The sequence below is a fragment of the Rattus rattus genome, chromosome 13, assembly GCF_011064425.1.
Source record: "Rattus rattus isolate New Zealand chromosome 13, Rrattus_CSIRO_v1, whole genome shotgun sequence".
In the NCBI taxonomy this organism is placed as follows: Eukaryota; Metazoa; Chordata; class Mammalia; order Rodentia; family Muridae; genus Rattus; species Rattus rattus.
Genome location: NC_046166.1, coordinates 5,730,842 through 5,743,707, shown reverse-complemented (window position 1 = coordinate 5,743,707; position 12,866 = coordinate 5,730,842).

Sequence of the window (12,866 nt, the reverse complement as noted above, 5' to 3'; positions counted from 1 at the left end):
CAGTTCTAGCATCACATTGGACATTACGGCTCAACAGTCAAAGGAGGAAACTCAAGAAGCATTCCGATTAGGAAGAAAGACGAATGCTTCTGGCCAACATGATCTTCTATGTAGAAAATTTGAGGAACTGACTAGAAAGGTCCCTGGAGCCAACAAGTTGCTCCAGGGACACCTCAGGAGACAAGGCCAGATACAAGTGTCAGTCACACTTTGATATGCCAGCAGTGGGCCTGGACCACTCGAAGGGAAGACATGATTCCACTGAATTGAATGTGCCAAATGAGAAGGAATAAGTCAAAAACACCTTTGCAATTGGACAGAGCAATAGTCTATATTTTTGGGCAGGGAGATTCAATGTTGTCTTTGTTCTTTACCATTTAACTTATAAACCAATGCAATCCCATTCGGTATCCCAGCGAAATTTGTAAGTATTGATAACCTGATCCAAAGTTTATACACAGATGCAAAAGACCTCGAAAAAGCCAACGCAATGTTCAAAGAGAACTAAGTTATAGGGCTGACACTATCTGAACTCCAGGCTTGCTGGAGTGACGGAGAGTATGCCATGGCCAAAGAAACAGGTGACCATCGACAGAGCCGAGCAGAGCTCAGAAACAATGTCATGGAAACAGATCCATCCACCAAGCAGCAGAATGGAGAAGAAATGGCCTAGTCCACAGAAGGCACCAGAACGACTGAGACACACAAGGGAAGCTAGACCTGCACGTATCTTCAATGTTCAAAATGGATCGCAAACCCAACACAAAGCTATAAAAACAATCCTAGAACCCAACGGGAACGCTCAATGTCGGGGGCTGACAATGACTTCCTAAGATAGGGAGCCAAAGGCAAAAACCTAAACACAAAACTGAAGACTGCTAAAGCAGATCTCATCAAAATAAAAAAAAAAAATGCCTACTAAGACACTGTCAGGAGAAGGAAGGGACAAGCCACGGACTGTGCCCGAGATGAAGGACTGTCACATAAAATACACACATCATAAACTGCTAAGTGTGCGTAATAAATGTCCTGACTATCAAGTGGGTCAAAGGGAAAATAGTTGCACAATAACTGAAGACTTCAATGTTCAGAGTTCGATAATGATAGATGAGTGAGATAATAGAAGAAAATCCACTATCAGCCAATTGGACATTACAGATATATACAAAGTGCTCAACCCAGCAACAGGAACACATTTGTTGTGTTTTTTTCTCAAGTGTACAATAACCAAACTCCAGGACAGATTATAAATCTTTAAGACAGAAAACATGCCAGGAATCTATTTGGAACACAGTGGACCAAAACTAGGAATCAATATGCAGAAGAAAATTCACAAAAATATGAGATTAATGCTTCTAAAACCCCAGTGTGCCAGAGAAGAAATCACAGAGGAAGTTAGAAATGTGTGAAGCAAATGAAGGAGAACACACGAGACACCAGGACTTATGCAACAAGGCGAAAGCAGCGTTATCAGGCCCTTCAGAGCCGCATCTTCAAACAGAGGGAAGATCGTTATCCTGCGAACAACTAGAAAATAGAACAAACCAAACCAAGGCTAGCAGAGGGAAGGAAACACTGGCGATCTGAGCAGAGATAGAGAAAAACAATGGAGGAAACTGATGAAGATAAAAACTGGCTCACAGAGAAGCATTGAACTTGGTGAGCTTTAGGGTTATGCTTGGCACTAACAGCAAGAAAGCTTCTAGACTAAGAACAGAAGCGACATACTGTTGCAAGTTCTTGCCAAAACACTTAGTAACACACACACACACACACACACACACACACACACACACACACACACACACACACACACACACGGGGGGGGGATGGGCAGACGGGCTGGGGAGAGGGGGAAAGAGAGAGACAGAGACAGAGACAGAGACAGAACAAAAGATTAGGCCTAAATTTAGCCAAAGGTTTAAAAGCAACACTGTATTAGCTTCTTTATCCTTGCTGTTACAAAATGTCTAACAATAGCAACTAAAAGAAAGAAGGGGTGTTTGTTTGTTTTACTTTGGGTCACGCTTGAGGGGATAAGGTCTATCATAAAAGGAAAGGAACTCAGGCAGGGGTGAAGTGGCTGGTCTCGTTACTTTTGTACTTAGGCAGAAGAAAGGAATGAATGCAGGCCCCTGCTGGCCTTTTGTTCAGTCCAGGGCCTCAGCTTGTGATTAGTCACACCCACATTTAAGGCCGCTGCTTCTGCCTCCCTGTCAAATTTCTGGAAATGCCCCCTCTAACACAACCAGAAACGTGGCCTCTAGAAGATTCTGAATCCTGTCAGGTTGACAATCACAATTAACTGTCACATTGGTTATTGAAAACTATAAAATGTTGCTAAAAAATACAAAAAATGGTATAAGAATAATAGAAAAAAAAATTCCACATTCATAGATTGTAAGAATTACTGTTGTCAAGATACCAGTACTACGTAGTTCCTACCCAGTTTCTACCAAGTGACGATGGCATTTCTTTTTTGCTGTAGAAAAACTCATTTTGGGGACTAGTGAGATGGCTACAGGTAAAGGTACTTGCCACCAAGCCTAACGACCCGAGTTTGAGCCCAGAGCCTATATGCAGAAAGCAGAGAAGTGACTCACACAAGCTGTTCTCTAACCTCTACATGAACACAGTGGTACATGCGCAAACATGAAAGAATAAAAAGAAATAAAGAAGGGGGGAAAAGGAAGATCTATTTAATTGATTATATGGGATCCCAGGGGACTCCAAGCAGGAAAACAATAACAAAAACACCAAACTAAAATCCCAGGAAGAATAGAAGACTCACGGTTCTGGGGTTTTGAATTACTGCAGCTCCATAGTCACAAGAACTGCAGTGCTGTCAGAAGCAGAGACACTTGAACTAATTCAGCAATACAGAAACACGCGTGTCCTTGCATAGAGGGCCCAACTGGGTTTTACCCGGAGCCTAAATCACTCAACGAGGAAGCAGAGGTCTTAGCAAATGCTACCCGGGAAGCAAGCCACAGGCTAGAGCGTGCACTTGGACCTTTGCTCTTGCCACAGTCAAAAGTCAATCCAAGAAGCCGGGGAGAAGCCTAGTCAGGAAAGGGGTTGCTGTGCCAGCCTGAGGATCTGGGATTCCCGGAACCTATGTAAAAGGCCAGGTGGAGGGGGCTGGGGAGATGGCTCAAGTGAGTAGAGTGCTTACTATACAACCATTAGGACCTGAACTCACGTCTGGAGTAGCCATGTAAGAACTGCCACACACGTGTCTGTAACCCAGAGCTCTGGAACGTGAAGAAAGGATTATGGGAATTTGCTGGCCACCATCCAAGCGCTGGTTCACTTTTTTTCAGGGGGAAAAAGGTGAAGAGTGAAGTTCTTATTTGGTGTCCCTGAACACACACACACACACACACACACACACACACACACAGAGTCATATGTGGCACTGTGTGCACATGATCTCACTGATGGGGAGGCAGAACTAGGAGAGCGCCTGGGACTTTATGGCTAAGCAGCCCAGCTGAATCAGGAGCTGTGGGTTCAATAAGAGACCCTAGCTTGTCTGACGAGGAAACACATGCCTTTAATTCCAGCACTCTGGAGGTAGAGGACAGGCAGACCTCTTGAGTTTGGAGCCGCCTAACCTATGAAATAAATAAATAAGATGCAGAGTTATAGAAGACGCCAGATATTGACCTCTGGCCTCATGCATGCACAGCCACACACATGTGCACACACATGAACATGTACATGTGAATATACCACATACACACGAATTAATTATAAAACTCTGGTGAAAACATGGGGGAAATCCTCATGACATTAGATTTGGAAATAGTGTCTCAGATACCACACCAAAATTATAGGGAATAAAAGAAAAAAATAGATAAATTTTGGTTCTGCAAAATGCTAACAACACTTTTGGGCATCAAAGGACTCTGGCAAGAGCAAAGGCACACAGGGCGTAAGGTGGACACAGATCACTGTGTGAGGCAGACCTGATCTATGTAGAGGTCCAGGAATACATTGCAAGACTCTGTTTCAGAAAACAAAGTCCAAGCGAAACGACAAGCCCACAGAATGGAAAGCACCTGCCAGCCTCCTGTCTGACAAGGGACTAATATCCAGGATGCATGAAGAATTCCTGAAACTTAACAACAGCAAAATCCTGATGGACACAGACAGGCAGAAGAGATCTTAAATAGTCAGCTTTTCTAAAGAAGATGGCGATGGAGCACAAAAAGACGCTTAAGCCCCCTCCAGTCATTAGAGAAAGGCGAGTCAAAGCCACCAAGAAGTATCAGCTTGTATGCATTAGTATGCCTGGAACGGAACCAATGGAAAATAGCCAAGAGTTGCCAGGAAGCCAGAAGTTAAGAGCCTTTGTACACTGCTACGAGGGAGCCAAGTGTTAGCCACTGGGGGATACAAGGTTTTTCAAAAAGTTATAGAGTTACTACATGGTCCAGTAATCCTACCCTGTAGGTATTCCCAGAAGGGATGAAAGGCACACTCCCTGAGCGATGCCTGGCAATGCCACACTAGTGCCGTGACTCATCACGCTCATCACAATAACCAGGCGGAGAGATGGCAAGTTGCACAATCTGATGATTAGATAAGGCAATGGAATCTTATTCATCTTTAAAAAGGGATAGAATCTGATACAAGCTAAATAACTGAAACACGAAAGCATTACGATAAGGGAAATAAACCAGATACCCAAAGGATAGGTCACTCTGTAGACAGAGAAAGTGGATTAGACGTTACCGGGGACAAGGGAAAAAACTGTTTAACGGGAACAAAGCTTCTGCCTGGTTAGCTGAAGAATTGTGGGAACGGCCCACAGTGGTAAGGTAACACAGTAAACTTGAAAGTGAATTAAATAGCCACTCCCCATCCCTCACCAAACAAACAAAAAACAAACTAAACAACAACAATAAACAAAAACAAAATCAGGGCGCCACCAGCCCTGTGGGTGGCTGCTGTGACGCGACCGTTATTTGCATGAGCAAGGTCTAAAAATTTCAGGACCTCCTGGCTCAATCATCCAAACAGAGCTCACTGGTCCAAGGACAGCAGCTCCAGGCCGGCTTAGGGTACAAAGCCAAATGCTGTCTTAAAGACATCAAACAACTAAATCAAGTCATCTAGTCAAACCGAGGGATCTGAGAACAGCGATTTCTCTGAGCAGTGAGCAAGCCAAAAGCTTTCAATCTGCATCTGCTGGTATTCGGTCTAAGCTCCACCCCCACGGTTGCCTGGCAACAGCCAGCTGTGCCCGACTGTAAAGGGAGCTGCTTGCCCCCTCTCCTTCTTGCTCTCTCTTACTCTTCGTTCTTCTCCCTTCTCTCCCCATACCCCGTTCTTCCGCCCCCTCGTGTCCGCACTCTTCTTCTCTCATTAAACCTCTCCACGTGGAACCACGTTGGTCTGGTGTGTTCTGTCCGGACAGGGCCTGAGCTTTAAACCCCAATGTTGGTCCCAACAGTACCTCCTGTGCTTTATTTCCTGAAGCAAAGGACAGCATTAAAGCGGACAGACGGAGGGGCCTTCCACCAGGAGGTGTAGATCTGCTGAGGAGATGAGAAGCAGAGGATTTCCTCCCTGGGTTCAGTTTCCCTTCCTTTCCTTTGCCCCAGGCATTGCAGAACCATATCCCCCCACCACAGGCAAAGTCTTCCACTCCTCTACCGTGACACCCTTGCCCCCAACTCAGGTTAGTTAGGGTCTGGTCCTGAGATAGCCACAGATCCGTGTGGATCTGGTGTGCAGAGAGGACATTAGATGGAGGACCCGGAACCCAGGGCCACCACCCCCTGCTGCTTTGCTGCTGTGTTTGCTGTCACACGGGTCTCCAAAGCATGACCTAAGCCAGCGGGTGGGCAACTGAAACTGAGCATTGAAAAGTGTGTGTAACTTTGTGGTGAGAACGTTCAGTTGCTTGTGGTTTTGAGTCTATGACCAGCCAGCCACACAGTCTGGCGATTTTGGGATGGTGTTAGGTTATGAAGGACCGGGAGCCAGAATAAAGCGCTATCCACCATCTCAGGAGTCCCTTACGTGGGATACAATCTGTCTTTGGAGCTGTGCAGCTGGAACACTGGAAACCATCTGAAAGACCTTTTGAGCAGGGCTCCTAACGGCACCCCCCTCCGTGTGTGTGTGTGTGTGTGTGTGTGTGTCTTAATATTCTCCCAGTACATAAAAGTACATACTATCCTAGGGTCTGACCCACGGACCCCAGAGCTCCTGGTTTTCAGTCATCCAAGAAGAGCTGGCTCTGGAGAACGCTGAGCGTGCTCAGCCATGCCCACAGCCTAACCAAGCATAGGAGCTGTTTTAGCCTCAGGAACTCGGACTCCTTGACAAATACCGATTCTGTTCTGGGCCTAGTTGGGGAGCAGTAAGCCTGCCCAGGAGATAATGGGCACACTGGGATCTTAAGGTCTTGGTCTCAGTGTCTCACTTCCAGGAATTTAAAAGGATTTCTGAAAGGCTAGAACAAAAGCACCAGGGGGTCCGTCCTGGGTCGTTAACACCACAAAGAAACTACCACCTCAAAACTTACCAACAGGGGTTCTGTTTACTAAAAAGTATGGCCATCCATACAAAAGGGTCCCAGGGACACATTTAAATAGTGACCATATGGCCCCAGCACCTTAGACAGGCTCAGGTAGACCTGAGTCCAGAGCTCAACTACTTAAGGGTTTCAAGGCTCAGGAAAGTTGTTTCCCAGTAAGTCCCAGTCCTGCCCAGGCTATTTGGCCTTCAAATCTGTCACTGATCTGCAACTAAACCCATATTAGAGGCCACGGTCACCCTCACCAAGCTGGGAGTCATTCTCAGAACTGGAGGATTGGGGTAGATCAAATGATCTTTGTCACCTGGCCTTCTAGTGCAGGTTTTGATTTGTACTTTAATTTCTTAAGGACCCAGATGAGGGTGCCAACTGAAAGTGGGTTTGTGCCATTAGGAAGAGCCTCTACGTCATCAGGTAGGGACACTGTCCCATGTATCAAACCGACCAGAGACACAGTTGCCTGTGCTGAGCACTGGGCATGGGTTAAGCCTCCCAGGGGACAAGAACAGCAAGGATCTTCACAATTACTGCCTGAAGAGAAGCAAACCCCAAGAAGTCAAGTCCAAGGACAGACCCACCTCCACCACAGGCCCTACCGACTAAGCCACACCAAGGCAGCCAAAAGGTAACAATCTGAACAATGGTGAACATGAGCGTGAGGCACCAAACCCTCACGCCAGAGCCAAGGAGGACAAAGGGTTGGCTGCTCTCCTACAGCCCAGCAGATCCTGGCTGGCGGCACCACCACCTCATCCCCACATCTACAATGTTTCTGGGTGAGCGCAGGGCGGCTCAGCTTGGAGTCTCAGTCTCAGTGGTCTAGTGGCTCCACCTCAGTCCCTGGCAACCCAACTCCCTCAAAGAGCTTCCTAATGGCCTAAGAGACCCTGCTGTTCCTAAGCCTGCCCAGCTGGTCTCTGTCTGCTCCCACTCAGCTCTGGGCTGCTCTTTAGTTCCACGTACACATACTCGACCCTGGCACGCATGACCTTGCCTCCAGGCACTTGTCCCAGTTTCTGTTCAACTGCCTCACTCCTCCCTGTCCTCTGGCCTCACTGACGGATCAGCCTTGCAGAAGCCTGAGCCTACACTGACCACGTTCACCCGGGGACTTTGCTGAGTCTCGCTTTCCGTGTGCTGCACCCTGTAATACTGGCCGCAGCAGATGCTCACTCAAGGATGGGCCTGAACATGGCCTAGAGCCAACCGTTCCTGGCAGTCTGAGACAACAGGGCCAGGCCTATACATCTGTGCTTTGACAGGCAGGAGGCACCAGGCAGTAGGCCCACAGGAGGTCTAGATCATAACCTGGCCATGGCTACCTAGACATACACAGACCAGAGCTACGGTGACAACGCTCTTCACTGCGTGCCCTGGGCACCCTAGTTAACTAAAAAAGCTTTGCCAGTGGGGTGGGTTGTCTCGTGTCAGTAATTCCAGTCCTCGGGAAGATGAGACACGGGGGTTCATGGAGAGTTGGAGGTCAGCGTACGTAGGCTATGTAAATAAATGTCTTGACAAAAGAGCAGAATTAAATGTTAATAAACCCTAAGGCACTCTCTTCAAAATTCTATTTCCCTTCCTTTTCTTTTTTTGTGTTTGTTTTGGTTTTTTTGTTTGTTTGTTTTTTGTTTGCTAGTTTTGTTTTCTTATTAGTATCCTGTTTTCTTTTTCTTTTTTTTCTTTTTTCGGAGCTGGGGACTAAACCCAGGGCCTTGCGCTTGCTAGGCAAGCGCTCTACCACTGAGCTAAATCCCCAACCCCAGTATCCTGTTTTCTTGAGACAGGATCTCAGATATTTTCCAGCCTCTACCTCCTGAGTGAGCTGAGATTGCAAACCCATAACCCTGGAAGGCTGAAAATTTGTCTGTTTCTTTTCTTTCTTTTTAAATATACATATATTTACATTTTATGTATTACATACATAAAACATCAGTTCTTACACTGGCCCAGTACTGTACAGAAGAATCGCATGGCACATGCAAGCATGGCTCTGTTTTTGTGACTTATTTGCTGTGCGACCTACCTCGCCTGTAACTAGAGGAAGAGTTGTCCTAAGCTCACAGAGAAGAATAAACAACTGAAACAGGAAACCTTTTGCTCCCTGCCACGCTTTACAGCGTCATCGGACCCAGGAAAAGGAAATAGCCAGCTCCAGCATTTTCAGCTTTCTTCTTTCCCTAAGCTCCCAGCCGACCTCCTCATGGCCCCCCTTCCGAGGTTACTAATAAAGGGGGAGGTAGCCCCACCTCCTTACTGGAATTTCTTCCTTCAGTCCTCTTCCAGTTAGCCAGAAGGATTGCATTTCACAGGACAAAGGCATTTCACTAATGGTTCAGCTTCCCCATCTTTTCCACTGGGAAGGTGGTGATCTGGTGCGTTCTCTCTGGAAGATGGGACAGTCTCTGGGTGCTGGAGGCTCCCTGAAGCTTCACAGAACCAAGAGGCCAGGACTACAACTCCCTGTCTGTTTGTTTCTAAAGATTTGTTTACTTTATTTATATGCATACACTGTAGCTGTCTTCAGGCACACCAGAAGAGGGCATCGGATCTCATTACCGATGGCTGTGAACCACCATGTGGTTGCTGGGAACTGAACTCAGGACCTCTGGAAGAGCAGCCAGTGCTCTTAACCTCTGAGCCATCTCTCCAGCCCCCAAAGCACTGATTTTTAATTTCATCCGTATAGGACCATAATTCTCTTAAACTCAGATTTCTCCTCCTAAGAATCTCTCTCTACACAGCCACGTAGCAGACAGCTGCAGCACAGCAAGTTACTTGGCCTCCGAGAGATGATGTCTGGTCACAGAGAATAAGGCCCTCTTGTCCCCTGTAGCACAGACAGATTACTCTCTGGTTCTGTTGGTAAAGCCACTGCGGATGGGACGAAATGGGGTAAGGGAAATTCCCTACCCCAAAATGAGGGTCATAAAATAGGCCCAAGGCTTCAACAAAACCTGTTGTCCATGGAATATGGAACCCCTCACAACATCTTGGAGCCAGGAGATGACAAAAAAGCAGGCCATCTGGCTTCCCTCTCAGCCTCCACAGGTGAAGCCAGGCCCTCTCCACTCTACTCTCCACTATAGAAATTGATTCCTAGACACTGCATGCTCCTTCCTCTGTATCCTTCCATGGAGTCACAGGGTTTGGGGCATCAAACCTCTTACACCAAGAAAGTCTGCTCTCGCCATTCTGAATGGAGTCTTTTCTTTCATTTTCCACCTCCACTTATTCCATCCATGGAGCAGAAGCTGCCAAGAAAACTCTTCAAGGATACTGCATGTCCCAGGGCCTTGCCCTTGGAGCATGACCTGGGTCAGTTCAGGTGATACACTGGGTTCTGTATTCAAGAATGAATCTGCTCTCTGTGCCCATCCCTACTCTCTGGGGAACCCTGGGGAGCTACAAGCTCACTTGGTTTTTCCAGTGTGAATGTGAACTATCCTTGCTGGGCTCATGTGTCTGAGCACTTGGTCCCCAGCTGACAGTGCTGCCTTTAGAAGGTTGTAAAACCTTTGGGATAGGGAGACACGGTTGGGGCAATAGGTTACTGGGTATGGACCCTGAGGTTATAGCCCAGCCCACTCTGCCCGATGGCATCTTTTGTTGGCATCCTGCACAAAGCCGTTGCTACAAGCTCTGGTACCAGTAACTGACCCACTCAGCTACCATGTCTTCTCCACCGTAACAGACTATGAGTCAAAATAAACCTCTCCACTCTAAAGCCGTTTCTAGACTGTTGGAAATTTGGTCCCAGTCACGAGAGAAGCAACCATTATGTTGGTATCCGGGATTGCCTTTACCTCCAACAGTGACACCATTTAGTCACTGTTGCCATGGCAATGGCCATACATTCCCAGTATTCCTTTGCTTCAATTCCCAACTTCACCTGGGTGTAGTTACATCACATTCCAAATAAAAGACAGACAGCTTCCTCGTGCTCTCTCTCTCTCTCTCTCTCTCTCTCTCTCTCTCTCTCTCTCTCTCTCCTCTCTTTTTCTCTTTTCTCTTTCTCTTCTTTCTCTTGCCCTTTCCCCTTGTCCTGTTCTCCCATTAAATCTCTCCACGTGGAACCATGTTGGTGTTGGTTTGCTGTGCTTTATCTGGACAGGTGCGGGCCGATATTTAACAACAACGCATTATACTGCAAACCAGGGGATATGTTGCTCCTGTGTATGGGGAGTGGAGGAATTAACCTGCCACCTCTTTCCCTTGAAGTCTTATGTGGAGGGGACACCAATTGCCCACGGTGTATTAAGAAGATAGGATGCAATAAGGCTATTGTTGGGTGGCTCTCCCAGAGGTAAGAGACCAGCAGAAGGGAATGGATGCGGCTCAGGTCGGCTCAAGGAAGGTGCTTACGCTCCAAGTAGGAGCTGAGCTGAGCTGTGCTGTGCTGTCCTGTACATGGGGGAGTGGACCAACAGCCAAGAGGATCTCAGAGCAGCTGGGGACATGGTACAGTGTGGCCCCAGCTGAGCAAGGGTCTCGGTTTCTGGGCTCTTGGGCAGTAATAGGACAACAAGAGGAAAATGAACTATTCCTCAGGGGAACTAAAGGTCCTTCTTGTGCCAGGCCCAGCATAGGTGTCAGAGCACTGGCAGCCTGGTGGGCTTGAGTTATCAAGTTGTACCCAGCAGGGACCAACATGGAGGTGGGGTGGGGGGTTGTTTCATTTACCAACAGTAAGGATCCCTCATTGCCTAAGACTGACAGAAGCAGGTGGAGAGTAAAAACATCCCCTAAAGTAGGAAGGGGAGGGCACGGGAGCCGCGGTACGGAGGAACACTGACTTCTAAATGATGTGTATCTGCTTCTGCCCACCCCACAGACCCTGTCCGCTCAGGCTCCACACTCCTTCCCTCGAAGCTTCCCCACGGCACCCTAACAATGTCCTCAGTGACTCAGTGATGCCACTGTTCTCCCCACCACATCCCCCCCCCACAGTGGCCGCTGGAGTGTCCTGAGAATGAGGGGTCCCTGGAACCAGAAGAAGTGAGAAAGGAAACAGGTAAGAGTCAGCTTGGACCTCACCAAGGTGACATCGTGTGAAGAAGATGACTGAAAACAAGGGACTCCTCTCCTCATCTGGGGATAGAGTCTTAATACCGTAAAGCTAATTGATACCTACACTAGAGTGACATCCTGTTTTCAGGTATGCCCACCAAGCACAGAAAATACAGAAAACAGAACACTCAAGGGGCACAGAATCCATGTGGGGAAACCACATGCATTTCTTAAAAATAAGCTCAGGCTGGAGAGATGGCTCAGTGGTTAAGAGCACTGACTGCTCTTCCAAAGGCCCTGAGTTCAAATCCCAGCAACCACATGGTGGCTCACAACCATCTGTAATGGGATCTGATGCCCTCTTCTGGTGTGTCTGAAGACAGCTACAGTGTACTTATATGTAATAAATAAATTAATCTTTAAAAAAAAATAAGCTCAAGTAACTAGAAATGGTGGGGGATGGGGTGGGAGGGCAGGGGAGGATCTGCAGTTTGTGAGAGAAATAAGGGGTCTGTACACTGCTCGTGTCTGGCCATGGTGCTCTTACCTAGATCCTGGGGACAAGAATTCAGATCTGAGGAAGATAGGAAACCATTGTCTGTCAGATATGACAGTGGTCTTGGGGTATACTCACTAACACCTTTTCAGAAATAAACAAAAACCGTCAGGGAGTGGGGTGGGGTATGGGGGCGGATACTCTCGAGCCTTTATTTCCTCAATCCTGTATCTACATGACATTTACATGGCAGATTATGCATTTTGTAAAAAGCACACAAAGACTACAATGAAAGAAAAAAAAAAAAAAGGTTACCCACAGGGGATAGGAGGGCAGGAAACTTAGACCAGAGAACAGCCCAGGAGTTACCGCCTGGGTTCCCTCTTGCTAAATTTGCATATGCTTTCAAATTTTCATACCAGGGAGGATTTCGACCACGGTAGACTGAGAATCTCAAATATCATCCACAAGGGAGGGGCAGAGAGCACTAAGGCGGGAGGCAGAGGCCTGGTCCGGGCTGAAGGACCAGCTTAGAGACTGGACACGGCGCTGACAGACCCTGTTCACTCTTCCCAGGAGCCAGAGGCCTTCTGGAGACGCTTTACTGAAGCTGTTCAATGAAGCTTTATTGCTGGGATCAATTTTCAATGTGTTTTAAGATAAGACCATGAGAAATTAAAAGAATCTGAAAATAGGTAAGTGAATTCACCACAGGAAGTTCGAGCATGTTAGAAACTGCGCCCTGAATGCTGGAGCCTACCCAGCAGTTCTGTCCATCAGAGAGAGCTGTCTTTCCAGCACTTCGTT